Consider the following 25,212-nt stretch of genomic DNA (forward strand, 5'->3'; position numbering starts at 1 on the left):
TTGTCCTTTTGCTAGGTTCGTATCGCTAAACTGTTGAATAAATAACTCCAATATTGAATAATGGAAAAATGGCCTTTATTAAAATACTTCACAATAACACTCAAACTTTGCAACGAATAGCTTAATAATCAAACTGATAGCTTAAATGAAACTGACTTTCAAAATAATACTGCTATTGCTCGCTAGATATCGTCTTAGTCGTAACTGCTTGCAACTCAAATCAAACTGAATTCCAGCGCCTCTGCATCTATCGCCTTTTATACTCTTTGACTTTAACATTCGCATCTTCTAGGCGCTTACAAAATCTACTAGGCCATTAGCTCTCAAACATCTCAGCTGTAACTACAATTGCACAATTTTATAGTTTTTCTCATTGCATACTTATAGGAGTATCTCAGATATATGCATGTATTTGTGCATTGACTCTACGCTGCTCGTATACGTCCGTGGTACATATATGTAGACGCAGTTATTGTTTCGTTTATGTAGATACATGATGATTGCATTATTGATGTGCATTCACGTCACTGCTTAGCATCGGCTTAGAGCTGGCAGCACTCCTTAATTTTGCTAATATTCGTAACACTGCCCTCCACCTAAGTCTGATCGTCCCGATCAGACAAATCTCTCGATCTAAACGCTGCTAGCATCGCCAAATGTACCACTCTTCTACTCCGTGGTTTCTCAATGCTTTGTATGCGGTAGATGGTATCACTGATCTTCTTCACAACCTTGTACGGGCCTTCCCAACTGCACCGAAATTTGGATGGAACACCTTTCCGCCGGTGAGGGTTTTATAACCGTACCAAATCTCCCGCCAAGAAACCTATCGAATTATTGTTCTCATGGTACCTGTGTTTCATCGTACTTCATAATACCCTGGTTCGTTCCTTCACACTCTGTTGCTTGGCCGATGAACTACTTCGAAGAGATTGCGCTGGACGGATTTGCTTTGCATAATCAGTATCGTTCCCACGTTTCCCCACAGTAGTGCGATCTGGCTTGAAACTACCCTCGCATTCTTTCTCGGAAATTCGTTGCTTCGTTTTCCTGCGTCTTTTAGGTTTTGTCAATGCCAGTGTTTCTCTCACAGGTACTTTTGATTTTGATTTATTTGGCCCATTCGATCTATCAACCTTTGCCTTTGACTTTCGTGGTCTTTGTCGAGTCTTTTCCACCAGTACTCGATTACTGCTGAACCCTTTTTCCAAACTAAAGTTAAGTGGTATATCCTGGTTCTTATAGCGCATAATTTTTCTCCGCATATCGATCCTGATGTCATGGTCAACCAAGAAGTCCACTCCCAATATGACTTCATCAACGATCTCCGCCACAACGAATTTGTGTAGAACCATGACTTTTCCAATTAATACCTCACATACCACTTCGCCTTGGACTTGATTATACTCGCCTGTGACCGTACGAAACCTTGCTCCAGGTAATGACTTTACTCTCCTGTAGACCAAATCAGATCGAATCAAGGAATGAGATGCCCCCGTATCTACAGTCAGTACACGCTCTATACCATCCACATTCCCTCTGATGGTAAGACTGCTTGATTTCCTTCCAATCTGCGACACAGATATCACAGGACATTCAATAGCCGGGGCAACTTTTCGTTCTTTACATCCGACACGCTCTTGCTCATTTCCGCAAGCTTTGCGTTTACGGCCACCCACATTGTTGGAACTATTAGGACCAAGATCGCAATGACGTGCAATGTGACCTGGGTTCCCGCACTTGAAACATTTAACAACTCCGGCATTCTTCTGCTGAGATCCCTTCAGTGCTTCCAAAATTGTGTCTACCCACTCTGGCCTTTCTACTTCCACACGGCGTGCTTTGAAAACTGGCTTAAACAGAAGCGACGTTGTTTACTGAATCAGAGCATGCGATACCGTTTCAGCAAATGTTAGTTTTGGATTCGCATATGTAGCCCGCTTCGTTTCCACATCTCGTATGCCATTTATAAAGCTCTGAATCTTTACCCTTTCAGTGTATTCCCCGGGTGCGTCCGCATTTGCAAGATGAGCCAATCTTTCAATATCTGAAGCAAACTCCTGCAATGTCTCATTTGCTTTTTGGTAGCGGTTTTGCAACTCAATTTGGAATATCTGTTTTCTATGCTCGCTTCCATAACGTCGTTCTACAGCAGCCATCAATGCTTCATAATTGTTCCGCTCTCCTTCGGGAATCGTCTGTAGGATTTCCGCTGCTGGCCCCTTCAATGCCACGAACAGTGCAGCAACTTTATCTTCCGCATTCCAGTTGTTCACTGCTGCGGTCTTCTCCAATTGTAGCTTAAAGACCTGGAAAGGAACAGAACCGTCAAAGGATGGTGTTTTTACCTTTGGATTACTAGTTGAAACTGCTGGGCGATTTAGTTGCAACTGCTCGATACGTCCTCTCAAAGCATCCACCTCGGCCTCGATTTTTTCTTCAAACTGTAAATTTTTTGTATCTTGCGCCTCCAACTTCGAGGAAATACGTCCTTCTTGCTCTTCCAGTTGAGCAGAGATCTGCGATGATATCTGTGCTGAAATTTGAACCGACATTTCGGATATCCGTGCCTCTTGTGCTTCAATCTTCGCTGTTATATGGTTCTCCTGCGATTCCAGCTGAGATGACATTTGCGACGACATTTCGGATATACACGTTTCTTGTGTTTCCATCTTCGATGTAATCTGTGTCGACATTTCTGACATACGCATTTCTTGTGCTTCAATCTTCGATGTTATTCGTGTCTCTTGGGATTCCATCTGTGATGACATATACTTTGTCTGTTCTTCTAGTTGAGATGACATATACGTTTTCTGTTCTTCCATCTTGGATGTTAAACGTGTCTCGTGCGATTCCAGCTGAGATGCCACTGTCGATGTTTGAGCAGTTATTGCAGCCAATATCATGTTCAAGTCTGTGCTCGTAACTGTCTGCGATGTTTCGTTTTTCTTTTCAATTTTTGTTGTTGTTTCGTCCCCATCAGGATAAAAGACAAACTCGTCCACATCAATTCCTTGCGACTCCATTACCTCTCGTAGCCGTGCTTGAAGTTCGATCTTATTGCCGGTTGTATTTAATCCACGGCTCTCCAACTCCTTTTTCAGTTGTTGGATCTTCAATTCACTGAACGTTGCCATGTCCAAGTTGTATTCCCAATCTTCGGAATTATTCAACAATTCCTCTTCTGACACCAATTGTAACGAATTTGCTGCAAATCCTCTTATTTGTCCTTTTGCTAGGTTCGTATCGCTAAACTGTTGAATAAATAACTCCAATATTGAATAATGGAAAAATGGCCTTTATTAAAATACTTCACAATAACACTCAAACTTTGCAACGAATAGCTTAATAACCAAACTGATAGCTTAAATGAAACTGACTTTCAAAATAATACTGCTATTGCTCGCTAGATATCGTCTTAGTCGTAACTGCTTGCAACTCTAATCAAACTGAATTCCAGCGCCTCTGCATCTATCGCCTTTTATACTCTTTGACTTTAACATTCGCATCTTCTAGGCGCTTACAAAATCTACTAGGCCATTAGCTCTCAAACATCTCAGCTGTAACTACAATTGCACAATTTTATAGTTTTTCTCATTGCATACTTATAGGAGTATCTCAGATATATGCATGTATTTGTGCATTGACTCTCCGCTGCTCGTATACGTACATGGTAGATATATGTAGACGCAGTTATTGTTTCGTTTATGTAGATACATGATGATTGAATTATTGATGTGCATTCACGTCACTGCTTAGCATCGGCTTAGAGCAGGCAGCACTCCTTAGTTTTGCTAATATTCGTAACAATATGCTTTTCTTCAAATGCTTCCACATTGCCTTACTATCCCCAACATTATTTGTGATTTTTTGTTCCATAAACTTGGCCTTTTTAATCTTTATCAGGCGTTTATACCTACACTTTGTAAGGTTTTATTCGTTCCATTCATCTGTTCTTTGAGCTATTTTGTATAGATTGAATTTATATTTGTGCATATTCGCTAGTTCAGAGTCGTACCATTTGTTCATAAGTTTCACAGAGATTTCTTTTGAGTATTTTAATGTAGTCATTGCATTCCATAATGTATCGTTTAGGAATGAGACCTTGTTTTCTGCACTGAGATTCTCAAAGCGAGAGTAGTTAACCTGTCGTAATTTGTTGATAAGACTATCACATGCATAATATTCCCAAGATGTTATGGTTCTTTTAGCTCTCATTTGAAATTCTCTGTCTAACTTGATATTGAACTGTATGGTTTCGTGATCAGAAATCTGATTCTCTTCAAAAGTTTCACATGAAATGGATTCACTGTTCGCAAAGAGCAGATCAATCATTGTTTCGGTATTATCGGTCTTTCGGGTATAAAAGTCTATTTTTTGTTCCATAGCAAAAGACCTAAATAGGTCAACTAACTGCTTGCTATATGTTGTGCTTCTGTTTAGATTTATGTTGTAATCCCCAATGAAGACGAATTTGTCATGTGTAAGAGAGTTGTTGTTTAGAATTTCGTTTAGATATGAAATAAAGTCAGCATCACTCGCACTAGGCGAATATAAATCTGTTTAGGCCACAGGCCTAAATATATCTCCCCTCCCTCGTAACATAATTTTCTTAGTTATTTTCCTCCGTTTACTACCACCCACATATGCTTGTGATCACTAATACACACAGGCATGTGTGAGTGGTAGTACGTATGTATCTTAGATTTTTACCGCTGTGAGCCCGCGGTACAGCAACTTTGTTGCCGGGAAACCCGGTTCAACGGCTCATGTAGCAAAGAGTCTCGTCCTCTTTTGATCCAGCAGCCAGCAAAGGTACACGTAATCGTACGTTCACGTAAGTTGTAAATTTCCAAAAATATACTTAATAATTTCCTAAAATATTTTAACCTTTCACAACATTGTTAAAATCTTCCTCAACACTTGTTGTATTTATATCCATTGAATAAAAAAACCACTGTGAATTCCTTTTTTTATTAATACGAAACTTTTTTGGTGTTTTTATTTTCTTCCCTTTTTTCGCCTTAACCATTCTTTAACAAATACGTGGGTGCGCGCCGTTGCCGCCACGCACTTGTCCATGGTCCTTACCACGCCGGTAAAGAGAACCAGTCACATATTTACAGTCCACTCCCTAGGCCATTAATCAGAAGCACCATTCAAATTTCGCACTAAATCAAGGAAGCAGTTATTTACAATCGTGATAATAATCATCAGCAATTGGCACACACAAAAAAGTGATAACTACAATTTCTTGGTGATACAAACAGATTCGAGGAAGACATAACACCAACAATAACAACTCCGACAATCCACAAAAATCAATTTATTAGTCCGGACAACAATTTATTGAAAGGTACGTGGTTTAAAAATATTGCGTGCTAGGTAGGGTTTTCTTTTAATTTCACATTTAATAAAATTTCAAAATAAAAATAACAAATTACAAAGTGATTCTTTATATGTAATAGTGCAAGTGATTTTTTTCCGTGAAGTGAGAAGTCTTATTTTGTGCAAAAATAGGAAAAGGCGCTTAACGCAGTTATTTAAAGTTTGTGCAACACGCCTTGTGACTATCCGGAACAATCCCCCACCAGCGGTAAGATTTTCCGGACACAGCTCAAGGTAGCACAACACTGCTCTAAAAGGTTAACATAACCTCAAACACCGCTTTGCGCCACTTTTGTATTTTCACATTTGCAGGATTTATCTGAAAAAATTCATTTAATCCACAGCACAAAAATTCCATTTGTTAGGGTTACTTATTCAGAAACCTGTAAATTTAATTTAGGCGCACATTTAATAAAATAAAATTTTTTCTCACATACAAATCACTTGCACTTATTTACACGGGCAATACGTTTGCAATTTAGTTTGGTGCTATAGTACAAAGTGCACTTAGTTACATACACATATATTGTTGTTGTTGTTTGGGTGGCCAAAAGGCTTATTTCTTGTTCAATTTTTTAAAATTGAATTATTTTTATTTTTCACTTGCGGCAATATACAAATCAGTTTTGACTGATCTATTTTTGGTGATATAAAGACACTAATCACTTTAAAGTCTTAATACAGTCCTTGGTTAGGCTCTCTAAAAGTCCATAACGAGCGTTTATATATTGTTTCACTAACACCACTTTTTCACTAGCCATTACTTATTGGCTTACACAATTTGTTAACACAGCTGCATTAGCACATTCTTTAACAAATACGTGGGTGCGCGCCGTTGCCACCACGCATTTGGACATTCCCTCAAACTACTAGCTTTCTTGGAAGCTTCGAGGCCACTTCACCGAGAAATCTCTCTCGAATACATTCCTTCATTCCAGTTCATTTTCAATCAGTACTCTCTGCAAAGGCAATTCATTAATTAATATTCCAATAAATTTTCATTTAATATAATGGATACCTATATACGCCAAGCAGAGGCAGTGACGGAGTTTGAAAATGACTATCATTATATGTCCCCTTCAGACCATACAAAACAAACCCTCTTAGTCCAAAAGGAGGAGTTGAAATCGCTATGGGAGAAGGCGAAGCAGACATATGAAGAACTCTTGAGCTCCTCAGAACTGGAGGCAACAGAGCAGTCGGCCATCAAAAAGAAGCACAAAATTGCATACTTCAGCTTTCTCAAGTGCCAGGCAGCGATGGCTGAACTTTCGGAAAAACTTGAGAAAGCTGAAAAGAAAGAAGAAAGCTCAGGAGACAGGGAATATCGCGTGCGCCTGCCACCGTGTGATACGGACGTTTTCAAGGGAGATTACCTTTCTTGGCCTTCATTTAGAGACATGTTCACTGCTATATATATACGTAACAAAAACCTCGAAGCAGTAGAAAAATTATATTATTTAAACCAAAAGACTCAAGGTGAGGCCAAAGAGATAGTTGGGCGATGTCCTTTAACGAAAGACGGTTTCGAAACAGCGTGGAAAAATCTTTGTGATAGATACGAAAATAAACGTATCTTAGTAAACACCCAATTAAAAATTCTTTTTAGTTTGAAAGCAGTTGAGAGTGAATGCGGTAGCTCTATAAAGAAACTGCAACGTGAAATAAATAATTGCATCTCGGCGCTCCAATGTCACCATATAGACATATCAAACTGGGATGCAATTATAACATATCTATGTTCCACAAAACTGCCAGAAACCACACTGACACTCTGGGAACAAACAATTGAAAACAAAACAGAAATTTCAAAATGGGCTGATATGGACAGATTCTTATCCAATCGTTTCCAAACCCTAGAAACCGTGACTGATCTAAGAGGGGATACAGTCTCCAAAACCTCAAAGCCACAAGTATCTCGTTCGACAACAGATACATCTGCTAAAAAATTAGGGTCCTATCAGGCAAGTGCAAGTGTAGCCAAACCTACGTGTAAGATGTGCAAAAGTACTGCACATCGAATTTCAAAGTGTGAAAAGTTCTTACGTTTAACACCCAATAAACGGTTTGAATAAATTAAGAGCAGCCGTGAATGTATAAACTGCTTTTCTGCTGGCCATTCGGTGATAAAGTGCACCAGTCAAATGAACTGTGCCACATGTCATTTAAGACATCATACGCTGCTTCATATTTCGAATCAGCCAAAACCAACAAATACTTCAGACACTATCGGAGCATCTACCTCACGGGAAGCTCAAATACGACGCAATGCTGAAAGGGAAAATGCTCCGATTAATAACGTGAACTCATGTTTTGCTAATACAAATAAAGGGGTATTACTAGAGACAGCTCAGGTTAATATTCATTTTAATGGTGTTGACTATTCGGCGAGAGCCCTAATAGACTCGGGATCTGAATGTTCATTCATTACCGAGAAACTAAAGCGCAGAATTAATCTGCCATCCAGACACCTGCATGCCCGAGTATCGGGCATCAATAATACAATGTCTGCACAAGTAAAAGAAGCGTGCAACATACAACTACGGTCACCAACCAACCCATTAATCGAGATCAATACGATTATGCTGGTTTTACCACAATTGACAGGGAATCTTCCAACTTGCCAAATTAACGAAATGACTAGGCAAGCATTCCCTGACTTAGTACTGGCTGACAAACGATTCTTTGTCAACGAGCCAGTCGATCTAATTCTGGGCGGAGACATATACCCCCAAATTATGTTAGGCGGCATTAGGAAAGATGTGCTAAACACATTAATAGCACAGGAAACGGTGTTCGGCTGGATTTTGACAGGCCGTACAGATGCGGTTGATACAAATAAAACCCTAGTTTCATATTTCAACGAGGTCACTTTAGATAAACAACTGGCGGCTTTCTGGGAGATAGAGGAAATTTCAAAGAAGAGGAGCATCAATAACGATGACACTTACTGCGAGGAGCTATACAAATCCACAACAGTTCGGAACAACGATGGCAAATACGTAGTCTCCTTACCCTTTAGGAAACAGTTTAACTTAGGCCCCTCATTAAGAAGTGCGTGTTCTCAATTCTATCGCAACGAGACACGACTTGCAAAAAACCCAGTCCTCCAAACGGAATACAATAGAGTTGTATCCGCATATGAAACCTTAGGGCACATGAAACAAATAGGCAATATTTCGCCAGACTCAAATGACTGTTATTTCCTACTTCACCATGCTGTTATATTCAGGTCCGATTCTTCAATCCGACCTGACAATCCTTATACTACGTTGGCGGCTGTTCAAATACGTATTTAACAGCGACATAGAAAAAATTTACCGCCAAATATGGGTTAATAAAAATCAAACAAAATACCAGCGAATCATATTTCGCAAATGCCCCAAAAACCCAATTAACATTTATGAATTGAAAACGGTAACCTTTGCTCCGTATCTTGCGATTCGAACGCTGCACCAACTAGCTGATGACGTGGAGACATCGCATCCAATGGCAGCAGATATCCTGCGAAATTGCATGTACGTTGATGACGTACTCGCCGGTGGACATAGCATCGAAATTGCAATCAAGGCAAGGGACGAAATATCATCGGCATTGCAATCGGCAGGTTTCCCATTGCGAAAATGGACGTCCAACTGCAAGAAAATTGTTAAATCCTATTAAGCGAGGATTTTCTTGAGTTTGAAGACACCAGCATGGTAAAAGCACTCGGTATCAGGTGGAACGCCCATTTCGACCACTTCTACTTCATAGCGAAACCCTTTGACAATAACCATGCCGTAACAAAAACGTCAATTCTTTCTGCGATCGCAAAACTTTTCGACCCTCTTGGCTGGCTGGCACCAGTCGTAATTGTAGCCAAAATAATAATGCAAAATATTTGGTTGGAAGGGACAGGCTGGGATGAAGATGTGTCTCAAACTACTCTACATCGGTGGCAATCATTGATGACGGACTACGAGAAGATCAACAATATACGCATACCGCGATGGGTTCACTACACATTGAAGGACAATGTCGAAATACATGGATTCAGCGATGCTTCGGAAAAAGCATATGCCGCCACTGTCTTCCTGAGGGTACAAACGAAGGATCAAGTCTTCAGCAACTTGCTGATGCCCAAGACGAGAGTAGCCCCGGTCAAAACTATATCATTGCCACGACTGGAACTCTGCGGCGCAGTCCTACTTGCAGAAATCATAGAGTCGGCCATAGAAAATATGCAACTTTCCAATATTAAAGTAACCCTTTGGACAGACTGGCGGCCACCGTGGTGTGATGGTAGCGTGCTCCGCCTATCACACCGTATGCCCTGGGTTCAACTCCCGGGCAAAGCAACATCAAAATTTTAGAAATAAGGTTTTTCAATTAGAAGAAAATTTTTCTAAGCGGGGTCGCCCCTCGGCAGTGTTTGGCAAGCACTCCGGGTGTATTTCTGCCATGAAAAGCTCTCAGTGAAAACTCATCTGCCTTGCAGATGCCGTTCGGAGTCGGCATAAAGCATGTAGGTCCTGTCTGGCCAATTTGTAGGGAAAATCAAGAGGAGCACGACGCAAATTGGAAGAGAAGCTCGGCCTTAGATCTCTTCGGAGGTTATTGCGCCTTACATTTATTTTATTTTTTTGGACAGATTCGACGATAGTACTGGCATTGATCCGAAAGCCACCATGTTCGTGGTCAACGTTTGTGGCACATCGAATAACGAAAATCATCGACAAAGTTGGAGACAAAGTATGGCGGCACGTAGACTCCGCGTCAAACCCTGCAGATTTGGCGAGCAGAGGCCTCCTCGCTTCGGATCTAATCGACAATTCTTTGTGGTGGCAGGGACCTTCTTGGTTACAAGAAGACGATGAAAATTGGCCAACACAAGAAGAAGATTACAATACGAATATGGAGGAAAAGAGGGTGAAAGTTCATACAACTTCGGTCAAAAATAACTTTGATATTCTGGATAGGTTTTTAGATTTGCGGGTTATATCCTATATTCTTCGGTTTTTCCAGAATACGCACCCAACAACTAAAGCCTCCTTTAAAAGGGATTCTCATTCGATAGCTCCTGACGAAATAGAAAAAACAACACGAAGATTGATAACAATATGCCAGAGGCAACATTATCAAGAAGAGTACGCAAATTTGAAGTCAGGAAAACTAATAAATGGGAAGAGTGAGGTTTTACCCCTGAACCCATATATAGATGAAGAAGGCATCATTCGAACTGGGGGGCGGACTGGGGCATCCAAAGACATGTCCCATAACGAAAGTCATCCCATTATTCTTCCTTATACTTGCAGGTTATCCAGACTTATAGTTCAATCCTCTCATGAGACCACGCTGCATGGAGGGAACCAGCTGATGCTACGTCATATCCGCACTCAGTACTGGATCCCACGCGTTAAAGTCATGATAAGGTCGGTTATCCACAACTGTAAGGTCTGTACTATTTACAGGAAGCGGACACAAACGCAACTTATGGGGATCCTTCCGAAAGAGCGCACCACCTTTACTAGGGCCTTCACTAACACGGGTAGATTTCGCGGGACCATTCGATATAAAATCCTACCGAGGGAGGGGATGTCGAATTTCAAAAGGATACGTTTGCCTGTTTGTCTGCTTTTCGACGAAAGCCATCCATCTAGAAGAGACAAACGACCTTAGTACCGGGTCCTTCCTAGCTGCCTTCGCCAGACTTGTATCCAGGCGAGGCTGTCCGAAAAACGTTTACTCCGACAATGGTACTAACTTTGTCGGAGCTTCGCGATCGTTACGATCCGAGTTTAAGGCATTTCTGCGTGAAGCAAGGGACGGAACATTGTCTAAATATAGCCATCACATTTTAGAGTGGCATTTTATACCGCCAAGCGCTCCTCACATGGGGGGTTTGTGGGAAGCGCGGGGGTAAAAAGTTTTAAGACCCATTTTAACAAGATCGCGTCCAATCATAAATATACTTTCGAAGAGTTTACAACCCTCTTATGTCGAATTGAGGCCTGCCTCAACTCGAGACCTCTAAGTCCCTCATCCAACGACCCTTCCGACCTGGAGCCGCTTACTCCAGGCCATTTTCTCGTAGGTGGGCATCTTTTAGCTCCACCTGAACTCGACTGTGGTGAAAACCCTGCCTCCATTGTAAACCGATGGCAAAAGATGAAAACCCTTCATCAAACCTTTTGCAAAAGATGGAAATCGGAATATCTCACCGAGATCCAGAAAAGGTATAAATGAAAACATCCACAATCCAACTTAAAACCCGGGGACCTAGTCGTCATAAAAGAGGATAACCTACAACCAAACGAGTGGAGAATGGGGAGAGTCGTCAACACATATCCAGGTTCCGATAACTGTGTACGTGTTGTTGACGTCAATACAATTAAGGGACAAATTAGCAGACTAATCGCGAAACTGGTACTACTTCCTCCCAAAGACAACGAAAATGAACTTTAATAGCCCACACTCCTTTATCCCAAATAACCCAGCTCTCGTTTACCCCGAACGAGGCCAACAAACCAATAACCCAGCTCTCGTTCCCCAGAACGAGGCCAACAGAACCCTAACTCAGATATACTCTCTGCCACATAATACCTTTTCCAACGATTGCGTGGGTGCGCCGCTGCCACCACGCAATTGTTCGAAAATAGTTAAATATCGCAAGGAACCCCAAAGGAATTTGTCCATACCATTTCATTATATAAGGACAAGGAAAATGAATTTAATCGTTTGGGAGGAATATTTGACTGCTTTTCACAGTCTGTTTCAGATCATAGTCGTGAACATATTTCAATCGTTTGGTCGAAATTTATGAATGATTTTCGGATACGATTATCATATGTTTATTCTTCACATCTCACACGAAATAAGATCTTCAACGGAAAATTAACTTTTAACAAGTATCATATTCATGACTCACTCAACAAAGATAATCAGGACAGATGCAGAAAGTTGAATGAATATTGGTTAAAAATTGTTGATCACTAAAAGTAATTTGGTTCAAATATAATTCCATAATATGATTGACAAACTATATTCAGTTTGCCATAACAGCTTTATTGCTATTGAATCCCTAATAAGGACTTTTAAATTGTTCCAAATTTAATTTCCTTGGTTTATTTCGATTTAATAAATTTCATTCTTCTGTAAACTAAATAATAGTAAGCTAATTAATCAACAAACCGAACCTTATGAAACTTAAAAATTAATAATCTAATTAGGAAATTTATTAGATGTGCTTATTCCGCCGATTCAGTAAAGTAACCAGAAAATCAGCCAATCAGGGTTTTTAAATTTTTATGTAAATGCTACAATCCATGGAAGCCACATATTTAATAATTATATGAAAGGGCATGTGCTTAAAGTTTCACGAATGTTATTTAATTAATTAATGAATGATATTCTCTCTAGACTTACAAATGCCTTGATAACCTTATCAGCAAGTCACAACAAACTCGTGTTATTACTGCTTTAATAAATTAGTCTGTATCCAAACGAATCTCAGTGTAAACGATTTATGTTGGATGAAGCAATACCCGAAAAATATATGAAATATATGAAAACATAACATCGCACAAAAGGATACGCAAAAGGCGTGCAAGGCAGTCATGGTGAAAATGAAGCGATTGGATTTGCCCAAAATTGTTTACTCCCCCAAGGATGAAACTTAAGCATTAGTACAACTAATGAAGTTCCAGCAAAACCGAACACACGTAATAAAAGAATAAGTTCTAAGTACAGACTATTGGGCTAAATGTAAATGGGGATATGTCGCAGGATGAATCTACTAATCACGATATAAGAGACAAGCAAAAAAAAAAAAAAACCAGAAGCGAAATCTGATTTGAGTTTTTGACCGGCTTCCTGATGTGTGCCATTTGTAGAAACATATATTTTTACATCACACCATAATTAATATACTCGTTCCACAAATGTATCAGTATTAAAAATTTTGCATAAATATAAATACAAACTACTCACAAGCTAAACTGCCGGCTTTAACCCCTTCCGTCGATGCTGGCGCAGATTCAGCACCCTCATCCACTTCATTTTCATGTGCAGTAGCGGTCTTGCTGTGGTGTTGGCTCTTCAGCTGTTGCCAAGAAAGGAGAAGTAGAAAACCATTAAATAATAACAATAACAAAATCTTAACGTTTTCTTCGCGGCACACTTACCTCTGCGTTTCTTGGCATCCTTTTGATGACGCAGTTTTCTTAAAGTCGCCATCAATTGTTCAGGATCACGATGTATACCAAACCAACAGCCATCACCAAATTCACCAACGACACAGCATTCAATGATATATCCCAATAATATATTATACCACCAATATTTATAATAATCACTGTGATTGTTATCACAACAACCAACGATGAGTGTATATCGAGAACCCATTAATACAAAGGTCACAATAAATATCGCCATCACAGTAATACCCATACTTTGTAATGTATCAGACCACATATCTAAATATTGTTCATAGAATACATAAAATACTGAATATGGAAAAACTTCAATATCGAGCGTTTGGTAGAGTGGTACACCTTGTGACATTAAACGTCCACGTAACATATGAGTTATGTTTGCAGATATTTTACGTGCAGAACGTAAAGATTCATAATAATCGGCTGATGATTTTAATATGGAATGGTATGCCATGAAATATGATGCACCGACTGTTGACAAATTTTTGCTCGTATTAGTTTTATATTCTACAGCATTACCATAGGCGCCATGACCAGCTTTGGCGCAACTATCATCAGGAATATCATTTAAGAAGAATGAAAGATATTTGCCAAAATCATGCGCCGTTGGACTTCGTTATCAATTGTGCATCAGTAGTTTGTGTTTTATTTTCTTTTGGTTCCTCTTTCTTAATATTTTCCTTATTATGCTCACCCATGGACGCTTCAGCACCCACATCAGAGATGCGATAGTCATCCAAATTTATAATTTCACCATATTCATCACATTTGATTTTTTCTTCGTGAAATGGAAACGGCATAGTGCCTTTTATTTGATTTGAAGAATCCAGTGTGATGACGACCTTCTCGCCTTACAACTATGTCATGCTTTCCAGTAATAACCCTCATTTCGATATCATCATGCGAATCAGAGCTACTTTTTTCTTAATGTAAGTAATAACAAAGTTAATTGGGATCTCTCACATCAGAGACCAAGAGCATGTGTAATGCTTAAGTCAAACATTAACTATTTTTGCATTACAGAATTTTTAAACCGGGATCTGGTGGCGGTGCAGATCGAGGCAAAGGTGAATGGAGACAACACCAGCATTGTGCTGGCCGCAGCCTACTTCCCGGGGGACGACAGCACAGTCCCTCCAGTTAACGCGCAGAAGCTAGTGGAGCACTGCAGAAGAGCGAAACTTCCGTTAATCATAGGAAGCGATGCTAACTCCCACAACACGGAGTGGGGCAGCAATGATACCAACCAAAGGGGTGAGTGTTTACTAGAATATATAGTCAGCAACGATTTGAATATATATAACGTCGGGAGCAAACCGACGTTTGTCACGAGAGTCAGGGCAGAGGTCCTAGATATAACACTTGGCAACAACCTAACTGAGAATATGATCTCGAAATGGAGAGTCTCAGAAGAACCCTCCCTATCGGATCATAGGATCATAAGGTTTGAGCTGGGTGCTGTATCGGGGCAATACAGCCCTAAAAGAAATCCCAGGAAAACAGACTGGGGCAGCTACAAAAGTATCATAGAGGCTAACGCGGATAGTCTCAGAAATAAGAGCAGAAGCACTAACTGTACTGAGTTAGAGGGCAGAGTGGATAGGGCAAATCAGATAATGATAGATGCCTACAACTCCAGTTGCCGAGTCTCCTTAGTTAAGGGTAAGAAGGCAACCCCCTGGTGGTCGCATGACCTGACACTACTAAGGAAGAAAGTCAGGAAACTCTTTAACGGGGCAAGAAGAACCGGCAACTGGGAGGAATACACTCAAAATCTAACAAAGTACAATAAAGAGATAAGGAAAGCTCAGTTTGGAGTCAAACAGAACCCCTAAATCGTTAATCGAAGATATACGCTCCATAAGAGTGCCATAAAGTGCATAAGACGACAGGACAGGCTTCACGCGATGAAATGTCATGAACTTACATTTGGAACAGTTTAGAACTAATGCATTTATTGTACACCAGCGTTGAAATGAGTCCAAATCAACCTGAAGTAGATTTGAGCGAGTTAACTCCGAAGGCAAGCATGTATAGCAAATTTTTACATCATCGGCATACATTAGAGCTCGTGAATGATTCAAAATCTGTGGCAGATCATTTATAAAAAGAGTAAAAAGCAATGGGCCTAAATGACTGCCCTGAGGTACACCAGAGGTAACATGAATTGATTTTGAAATAATATTTTTATAAAGCACCATTTGGGTTCTATTAGAAAGATAGCTTGAGAGCCTCTTCGGAAAGCCCAGTAAATCAAGCTTCAGAATCAGAAGTTCGTGATTCACTGAATCAAAAGCTTTACTAAAATCCATATAAATCACATCAGTTTGCTTGCAAGCCAAAAAACCATCCCGAACTAAAGAGGTAAACTCAAGTAGGTTTGTGGTGGTTGACCTACATCTCACAAACCCATGCTGAAAGGGTGATAATATGGAAGTACACGAATGTTGAAGCTGACAGGTAATTATTTGTTCAAAGGTTTTAGGAATAGCTGAAAGCTTAGCAATTCCCCTATAATTCTCAATATTAGATCTACTACCCTTCTTGTGCAGAGGTATGATAAATGACTGTTTCCAAATTGATGGAAATGACGCCGATTGCAAAGATAAATTGAACAATTTTACGATCGGTTCTGTTAAGTTCACAGCACAGAACTTAAGCATACAGCCAGGAATACCATCGGGCCCTGGAGAAAAAATCGGTTTCAGAGCTAAAAAAACTCTGAAGTACAGTGGCACTATCAATGACTGGATTGAGAATACAGTTAGAACTAACTATCTCGAACGGATAACTACCGGTTTGGGTACAGGTTGACGAATAGGTCGATTTGAAAAAGTCTGCGAATAAGTCGGCAATATCATGGTCAAGGCTAGCATTCTCGCCACCCAAAGACAAAGATGATGGAAATCCCGAAGATCTGCGCTTTGAATTAACAAACCCGTAAAATTTTTTAGGATTGTTAAAAAACTCAATTTTGCATCTTGTTAAATACGACTTGTAGCAGTTTTGATTCAGGCGTTGGAAATTGGAGCGGGCAACTAAATATTTAGAAAAATCTTCAGAAGAACCAGATCTTTTAAAACGCTTATAGAGCCTCGATTTAATATTGTTCAGGTTAGCAAGTTGCCTCGAGAACCAAGGTTGTTTACTACTCTTAGCCTTAACAAAATGAACCGGAACGCAACGATTAATAAAGTCACTTAGGTAACTATAAAAAATAGACGTGGCAGCCTCAACATCAGTACAAGCATAAAGGTCAGACCAATCGTGGGAAGCTAACAGTTGATTAAGCAAATCAAAGTTAGCCTTTTTAAAACATCTCGAACGAGAACGACATAACACTTCCATGAAATTAATCGTAGGCAGTAAATTGTCCAGTGTAACCTCAAGTGTAGGGTGCAAGGGATCTTCAGGCAGGGATAAGGCAGGGATTCGACTGAGACCAGTACCTATCGAACTATCACCAAAAACTAAATCTAACAACTTATTTTTAGAGTTCACCACGTTATTAATCTGAACTAGCAGCAATTCCATAAGCGAACCAATGAAATCATGCTGAGTAACAGGAGTCAAAAAGTTTGAATCATCGTTGCCAATCCAACTAACGTATGGTAAATTAAAGTCCCCAAGAACCACTAGGCGATCATTATCACGCAAACGAGAATGTAGGCTGTGGATAACTGCTTTATGGCAATCATAAACGTACATATCTGACCGAGGCGGTATGTAGGAACAAGAAATATATAAGAAAAAATTCGGGAAAAAGAGCTTTACAGCTATGAATTCAATGTCAAGCGCGTCCTCAAAGCTCAACAATTCAGTAGAAATACTGGACAATACAGCTATCAGGACACCGCCTGCTCTCGATTGACGATCACACCGAAAAACAACGTAGTCATTTGAAAATAACTCTGAATTTAAATTATCAGGTTTTAGCCAAGTCTCTGTGAAAGCAATCACTTACGCAGTAAAAGTAAAACTGTTAAGGTAAAATGCATTTAATTTAGAACGTAAACCACGAACATTCTGATAGTGAATAGTTACTTTTGAATCGTATTTGCAGGGCTGGTAATCAAGTTTTTTGAAACTATACGTGCGCGAGGCTCAACCTTCGACTTTGTGGTGTACAAATGTACCACCGAATGTATAGGCCAAAAAGATTTGTCAAGAACCATATCAAAATATACATCTGGAACTGATATTTTAAATGAAGAAAAATCCCTCACATACTTAAAAACAAATTTATGTGCACTAATGTTAATAGAACCTGTACTATTAATCTTAGCTAAGATATAATTAACGACATCAGACTCCGTCAGAGATGGATGCAATCTTGATACGAAAATTGCCCGTCGGGGCGGCACGGCAGTAACCAACCTAGGACCAGCCGGATCTAAATTAGTATCACCCAAATTTACAGCAACATCAACAATGTTATCGTCATTCGATACAGCGTCGTTACCATTTAAAGTACGCGCAGTGTTGCTATCATTTACAATATTTTGGTTATTAACAGCATGAGAAGAGGCAGTGTTCATAGAAATGTTAGCGCCGGCATTAGCAGTGTTAGTAGCGCAAGGCACTTCGGCAGAGCTAACAGCATCATTGAAATTGCTTTGGACATTAGCAGCAAAAACGGGGCCAGAACTCTTTTCAATGTTAGCGTCGGCAGAATTGTTACCCATGATTGTGCCTTTGTCTTTGTTTCGTTTCTTTTTTTTTTGCCAGCACTACCCCGCAGTACGCCACACACCGCTTCATCATAGAGCTTATGTAAATTACTGAGCTCAGAACGTAAAATTTCTAATTCGCATAATAACCGGTTTTTGTCCGCTTGCAGAGAGTGTATACCGGCAACCGCGCTTGCTTGCTGTGCTCGCAAACTTTTCACTTCGGCAAGAATAGACGATAACATAAAATTTAGATAATTATCATTTACATGTTGTTGCTGTTGTTTTTGTACAGCAATAGCATTGTCATCAACAGCACAATCGCCACAAATATACATCTCATCCGAATTTTTAAAATGATCCAAATCGGCAGCTAAGGTACCAACAACACACTGCAGGTGATAAACTTTTTTACATTTTTCACACTGCACACTGCTTTGAGCGCGTTCAACTCTGTGTCCACAGAAACAGGGCATATTGTTTGTGTAGAACAGCTATGAAGACAAAAACAACGTGTAGACAAGGCAAATAATATGCGAAGCAGACAACTGTCAACAGCTCAAATCAACATACACCTGCACTGCTTTTTAATTTATATTGTTTATATTGTTTATATATAATGAATTGCACGGAATTGATTTAAATCTGCTTTGCACAAATTGTTAATATTTGATTATATTTGTTAATATTTGTTTAGCACAAAATACATTTGTATTACACAAATAGAAAAATATCGTAAAATATCGTAAAACGAAAAACACAGAGCTCTAGTGAAACACGTCCGTACACAGCGATAGACAATAGTTTAGTTAGAATAATATACAATTTTTTTTACGTATGAATGAAAAGCAGAAAGTAAATGTTGTTTTTGTTGTAGCGATAAGGACACTCCCCGGTAGCGATTTAGTATGACCACCTGAAAACTTCTAGGCCATCCCGTCGATTCTATACAACTTAATATTATTTTGGGCGAAGGCCGCAGAAAGGTGTTCTGTGCAACAAAATTTTTAATTTCCGCTTTCAGATTCTAAAAACGGAGCTCGACACGCGTCTTTTGATACCACTTTGTTTAGGCTATGCACTGTCTTGTAAAACGTTACCTTTTTTGGTTTTGGAAATCGAATCTTCCAATTCCAATCAGTGGCAAGAGGACTTGGTTGCCTCTAGTTAACGCACCAGGTTAATTTAAGAGCCTAACAGCTAAGTGCCTAAATAGCTAACACATGTCACAACTTAAAAGCCCGTTGCACAAGCACTTGTTCTTTTTACACACCAGGTTAAGCGAGATCTTGTAAAAGTTTAATTAACACAATTATATTTCTTTTTTTTTAGAGATATAATTTCTGTGGTAGGGATTCTTAAGATCCTCATAAAACCAGGTTATATTCCGACAGTATTTTCAACTGAATAGGGTTTTCATGGCCCCACGCCAGTTACAAAGTCTGTAAAGTTTTTAATATTTATTTTTCCACAGCTAGTACACAATGGTAATACCATAGCCACGCCCACTTTTTCGATATCGAAAATTTCGAAAAATCGAAAACGTGCGATAATTCATTACCAAAGACAGATAAAGCGATGAAACTTGGTAGGTGGGTTGAACTTATGACGCAGAAAAGAAAATAAGTAAAATTTTGGACAATGGGCGTGGCACCGCCCACTTTTACAAGAAGGTAATTTAGAAGTTTTGCAAGCTGTAATTTGGCAGTCGTTGAAGATATCATGATGAAAAAAAATTTTTTTAAAGTGAAATTTTTACAAAAAATTTAATATCTTTACAGTATATAAGTAATTTATGTCAACATTCAACTCCAGTAATGATATGGTATAACAAAATACAAAAACAAAAGAAAATTTCAAAATGGGCGTGGCTCCGCCCTTTTTCATTTGATTTGTCTAGGATACATTTAATGCCATAAGTCGAAAAAATATTTACCAATCCTTGTGAAATTTGGTAGGCGCTTAGATTCTAGGACGATAACTGTTTTCTGTGAAAAATGGCGAAATCGGTTGAAGCCACGCCCAGTTTTTATACACAGTAGATCGTCTGTCCTTCCGCTCGGCCGTTAACACGATAATTTGAGCAAAAATAGATATATCTTTACTAAACTCAGTTCACATAATTATCTGAACACACTTTGTATTGGTATAAAAATTGGCCGAAATCCGACTATGACCACGCCCACTTTTTCGATTTCGAAAATTACGAAAAATGAAAAAAATGCCATAATTCTATACCAACTACGAAAAAGGAATGAAACATGGTAATTGCATTGGTTTATTGACGCAAAATATAACTTTAGAAAAAAACTTTGTAAAATGGGTGTGACACCTACCATATTAAGTAGAAGAAAATGAAAAAGTTCTGCAGGGCGAAATCGAAAGCCCTTGGAATCATGGCAGGAATACTGTTCGTGGTATTGAATATATAAATAAATTGGCGGTACCCGACAGATGATGTTCTGGGTCACCCTGGTCCACATTTTGGCCGAAATCTCGAAAACGCCTTCACATATACAACTACCACAACTCCCTTTTAAAATTTTTATTAATACCTTTAATTGGGCACCCCTATTGTACAAACACATTATAGAGTCACCCCTGGTCCACCTTTATGGCGATATCTCGAAAAGGCGTCCACCTATAGAACTGAGGCCCACTCCCTTTTAAAATACTCATTAACACCTTTCATTTGATACCCATATCGTACAAACAAATTCTAGAGTCACCCCTAGTCTACCCTTATATCGATATTTCGAAAAGGCGTCCACCCATAGAACTAAGGCCCACTCCCTTTTAAAATATCATTAACCCCTTTTGTTTGATACCCATATTGTATAAACGCATTCTAGAGTCATCCCTGGTCCACCTTTATGGCGATATCTCGAAAAGGCGTCCACTTATAAAACTAAGGCCCACTCCCTTTTAAAATACTCATTAACACCTTTCATTTGTACCCATATCGTACAAACAAATTCTAGAGTCACCCCTGGTCCGCCTTTATATCGATATTTCGAAAAGGCGTCCACCCATAGAACTAAGGCCCTTTTAAAATACTCATTAACACCTTTCCTTTGATACCTATATTGTATAAACGCATTCTAGAGTCATCCCTGGTCCACCTTTATGGCGATATCTCGAAAATACGTCCACTTATAGAACTAAGGCCCACTCCCTTTTAAAATACACGTTAACACCTTTCATTTGATACCCATGTCGTACAAACAAATTCTAGTGTGACCCCTGGTCCACCTTTATGGCGATATCTCGAAAAGGTGTCCACCTATAGAGCTAAGGCCCACTCCCTTTTAAAATACTCTTTAACACCTTTCATTTGATACCCATGTCGTACAAACAAATTCTAGAGTCACCCCTGGTCCACCTTTATGGCGATATCTCGAAAATGCGTCCACTTATAATACTAAGGCCCACTCCCTTTTAAAATACTCGTTAACACCTTTCATTTGATACCCATATTGTACAAACAAATTCTAGTGTGACTCCTGGTCCACCTTTATGGCGATATCTCGAAAAGGCGTCCACCTATAGAACTAAGGCCCACTCCCTTTTAAAATACTCATTAACACCTTTCATTTGATACCCATATCGTACAAACAAATTCTGGAGTCACCCCTGGTCCAGCTTTATGGCGATATCCCGTAATGGCGTCCACCTCTTTTAAAATATCTTTAAAATAAAAATGGCCCACTCCCTTTTAAAATACTCATTAACACCTTTCATTTGATACCCATATCTTACAAACAAATTCTAGAGTCACCCCTCGTCCACCTTTATGGCGATATCTCGAAAAGCCGTCCGCCTGTAGAACTAAGGCCTACTCCCTTTTAAAATACTCATTAACACCTTTCATTTTATACCCATATCGTACAAACAAATTCTAGAGTCACCCCTGGTCCACCTTTATAACGATATCCCGAAAAGGCGTCCACCTATAGAGCTAAGGCCCACTCCCTTTTAAAATACCCTTTAACACCTTTCATTTGATACCCATGTCGTACAAAGAAATTCTAGAATCACCCCTGGTCCACTTTTATGGCGATATCTCGAAAATGCGTCAACTTATAGAACTAAGGCCCACTCCCTTTTAAAATACTCGTTAACACCTTTCATTTGATACCCATATCGTACAAACAAATTCTAGTGTGACCCCTGGTCCACCTTTATGGCGATATCTCGAAAAGGCATCCACCTATAGAACTAAGGCCCACTCCCTTTCAAAATACTCATTAACACCTTTCATTTGATACCCATATCGTACAAACAAATTCTAGAGTCACCCCTGGTCCACCTTTATGGCGATATCTCGAAAAGCCGTCCGCCTGTAGAACTAAGGCCCACTCCCTTTTAAAATACTCATTAACACCTTTCATTTGATACCCATATCATACAAACAAATTCTAGAGTCACCCCTGGTCCACCTTTATGGCGATATCTCGAAAAGGCGTCCACCTATAGAACTGAGGCCAACGCCCTTTTAAGAAACTCATTAACACCTTTCTTTTGATACCCATATCGTACAAACAACACATTCCAGGGTTACCCTAGGTTCATTTTCCTACCTGGTGATTTTCCCTTATTATTGTTTATATTTTATTTCTTAATTTCCAACAAATTTGCAACAATATTAAACTTTTCAATTTTTTAAACAAAATAAGAAATGTGCAGCGAAATTTCGATTGACAAAACAGCTGACTTCGAAAATTCGAATTTCCTATTCCCCAATTATTGTTCTCCCTAGGAGACAGAATTGGAGGAATTTTTCCGCGGGAATAAAAAAATCCGCGAGAAAAAAATTCCGCGAGAATTGGTCTGATAATAAAACCAACATCCACGCATTCTAAAGCTTCAGGTGTGGGGTTTGAGCCAAAAGTAATTGTAAATCGCTTAAATTTTTCGAAAATGGTAAATACCAGACCAGATATAATAAATGCCCTTAATGACGCCGAGGTAGATTTTCCATCTACTGCTACCACGGGTCAATTTCGAAATCTGCTACGGAGCATTATAGGCGCACCAATATCAGGATTAGCTGAACCTGATGATACAACCGCTGTTGCAGACGCTGCCGTAAATTCTGACACCGCCGATGATGAAAATGCTGCCACAAGTGCCGACGCTGCCGCTATTGTAAATTCCGAGAATGCCGACACTGCCGCTGCCACAAATGCCTATACTGCCGCTATTGTAAATGTCGAGAATGCTGATACTGCCGCTACTGCAAATGCCGATACTGCCGCTATTGTAAATCTTGAGAATGCTGATACTGCGGCTACCGCAAATGCCGCTGCCACAAATGCCAATACTGCCCACGCCACCGTTGCCGCCGCTGAACGTATTCCGCAATCATTAGCTAACATTGACCAAGAGGTTTTGGCCCTTCGAAAACGCCTAGAAATGATGCAGTTGATGCAACAAATTGAGCAGCTTGAAAACAGTAAATTTGATGAAAATCAACGCCGCTTGGACTTTGGTGATTGAGCATGCATTGCCAAAATTTAGCGGAGATGATGTTACCTACACCGTTCACCATTTTATACGAGATTTTGATGAAATTTTGGAGTCAACAGGTGCTAACAACCATTTTAAGCTCGCTCTTCGCCGCTGCTTAACTGGCACGGCACGGGTATTTTTAAATACTACAAAAGCATTAAACTACAATGATTTGAAAAAAGCCGTTATTCAAGAATTTGACTTTGAGGTGTCCCGGCAGGAAATTTATAAGATGTTAGCAGACCGTAAATGGAAAAAGAAAGACGAAACTTTACATGTTGTTGTAGTTGTGGTAGCAGTGCTTCGCCCCACCTCACAGCCGCGACCGATCATAAATTGTCATCAATATCCTCTAACGGGATTCCAAGGAAACTTACTGTTTCAACAGGGGTGGACCATAATGAAAGGGGTGTTAGATGCGTTGGTTCCACATTACAATTAAAGTGATGGTTAATGCCATGTGGGGACACATTGCAAGCGGGGCATGCATTTTGTATGTCGGGGTTGATTCCGGATAGGTAAGAGTTTAACCTGTTACAGTATCCAGAACGAAGTTGAGCAAGAGTGATACGCGTTTCCCTGGGGAGTATGCGTTCCTCTTCCACAAGTTTTGGGTACTTTTCTTTGAGTACTGGATTCACCGGACAATTCCTAACATAAAGGTCCGACGCCTGTTTGCGGAGTTCACCAAGGACCTGCTTGTGTTTTTTTGCTTCATACGGGTGGGTTCTCAGGTGCCGTATTTCCTCAAAATTCTTACAGAGATGACTCCTTAAGCCCCTAGGCGGTGTTGGCTCATCAATCAGATGTCTGTTTGGATGCCCAGGTTTCTGGGATTCAACACGAACTGTTTGGTTAGCATCTCATTTCTCACCCTGATGGGGAGTATTCTCGCCTCATTATGTAGATGGTGTTCTGGGGACATAAGAAGGCAGCCCGTGGCGAGTCTGAGAGCAGTATTTTGGCAGGCCTGTAGCTTCTTCCAGTGGGTGGTTTTTAGGCTTGGCGACCATATGGGTGACGCGTAGCACGTAAACGGCTGGCCAATTGCTTTGTATGTAGTAATGAGCGTTTCTTTATCTTTTCCCCAGGTACTGCCAGCAAGGGATTTGAGGATTTTATTACGGCTCTGGATTTTCGGAACAATTGCGGCTGCCTGCTCACCAAAATGTAGATCCTGATCAAACGTCATACCCAAGATTTTGGGGAGTAGGACAGTCGGTAGCGTAGTGCCATCGACGTGGATGTTCAAAATGGTCGACATTTGGGACGTCCATGTTGTAAATAAGGTCGCGGAAGATTTAGTCGGTGATAATGCCAGGTTTCGCGAGGCTAAAAAACTGGAGAGATCAGGGAGGTAGCCGTTTATTCTGTTGCAGAGCTCATCGATCTGTGGGCCTGGGCCTGTGGCCATTATTGTGCAGTCATCGGCGTATGAAACGATAGTGACT

The 25,212-nt window shown here is 40.0% G+C and overlaps 1 long non-coding RNA gene across 1 annotated transcript in view; it reads left to right on the forward strand.

Annotated features, from left to right (window-relative positions):
• The first annotated feature begins 490 nt into the window (after nucleotides 1-490).
• The window catches only part of LOC137236769 (uncharacterized), a 64,978-nt gene continuing 40,256 nt past the window's right edge, over nucleotides 491-25,212 (forward strand). The window contains exon 1 of the long non-coding RNA XR_010948625.1: nucleotides 491-5,356. This is a non-coding gene — a long non-coding RNA (uncharacterized lncRNA). The remainder of the gene's footprint in view (nucleotides 5,357-25,212) is intronic.

This window comes from Eurosta solidaginis, chromosome 1 (assembly GCF_040869045.1).
Source record: "Eurosta solidaginis isolate ZX-2024a chromosome 1, ASM4086904v1, whole genome shotgun sequence".
Lineage (NCBI taxonomy): Eukaryota > Metazoa > Arthropoda > Insecta > Diptera > Tephritidae > Eurosta > Eurosta solidaginis.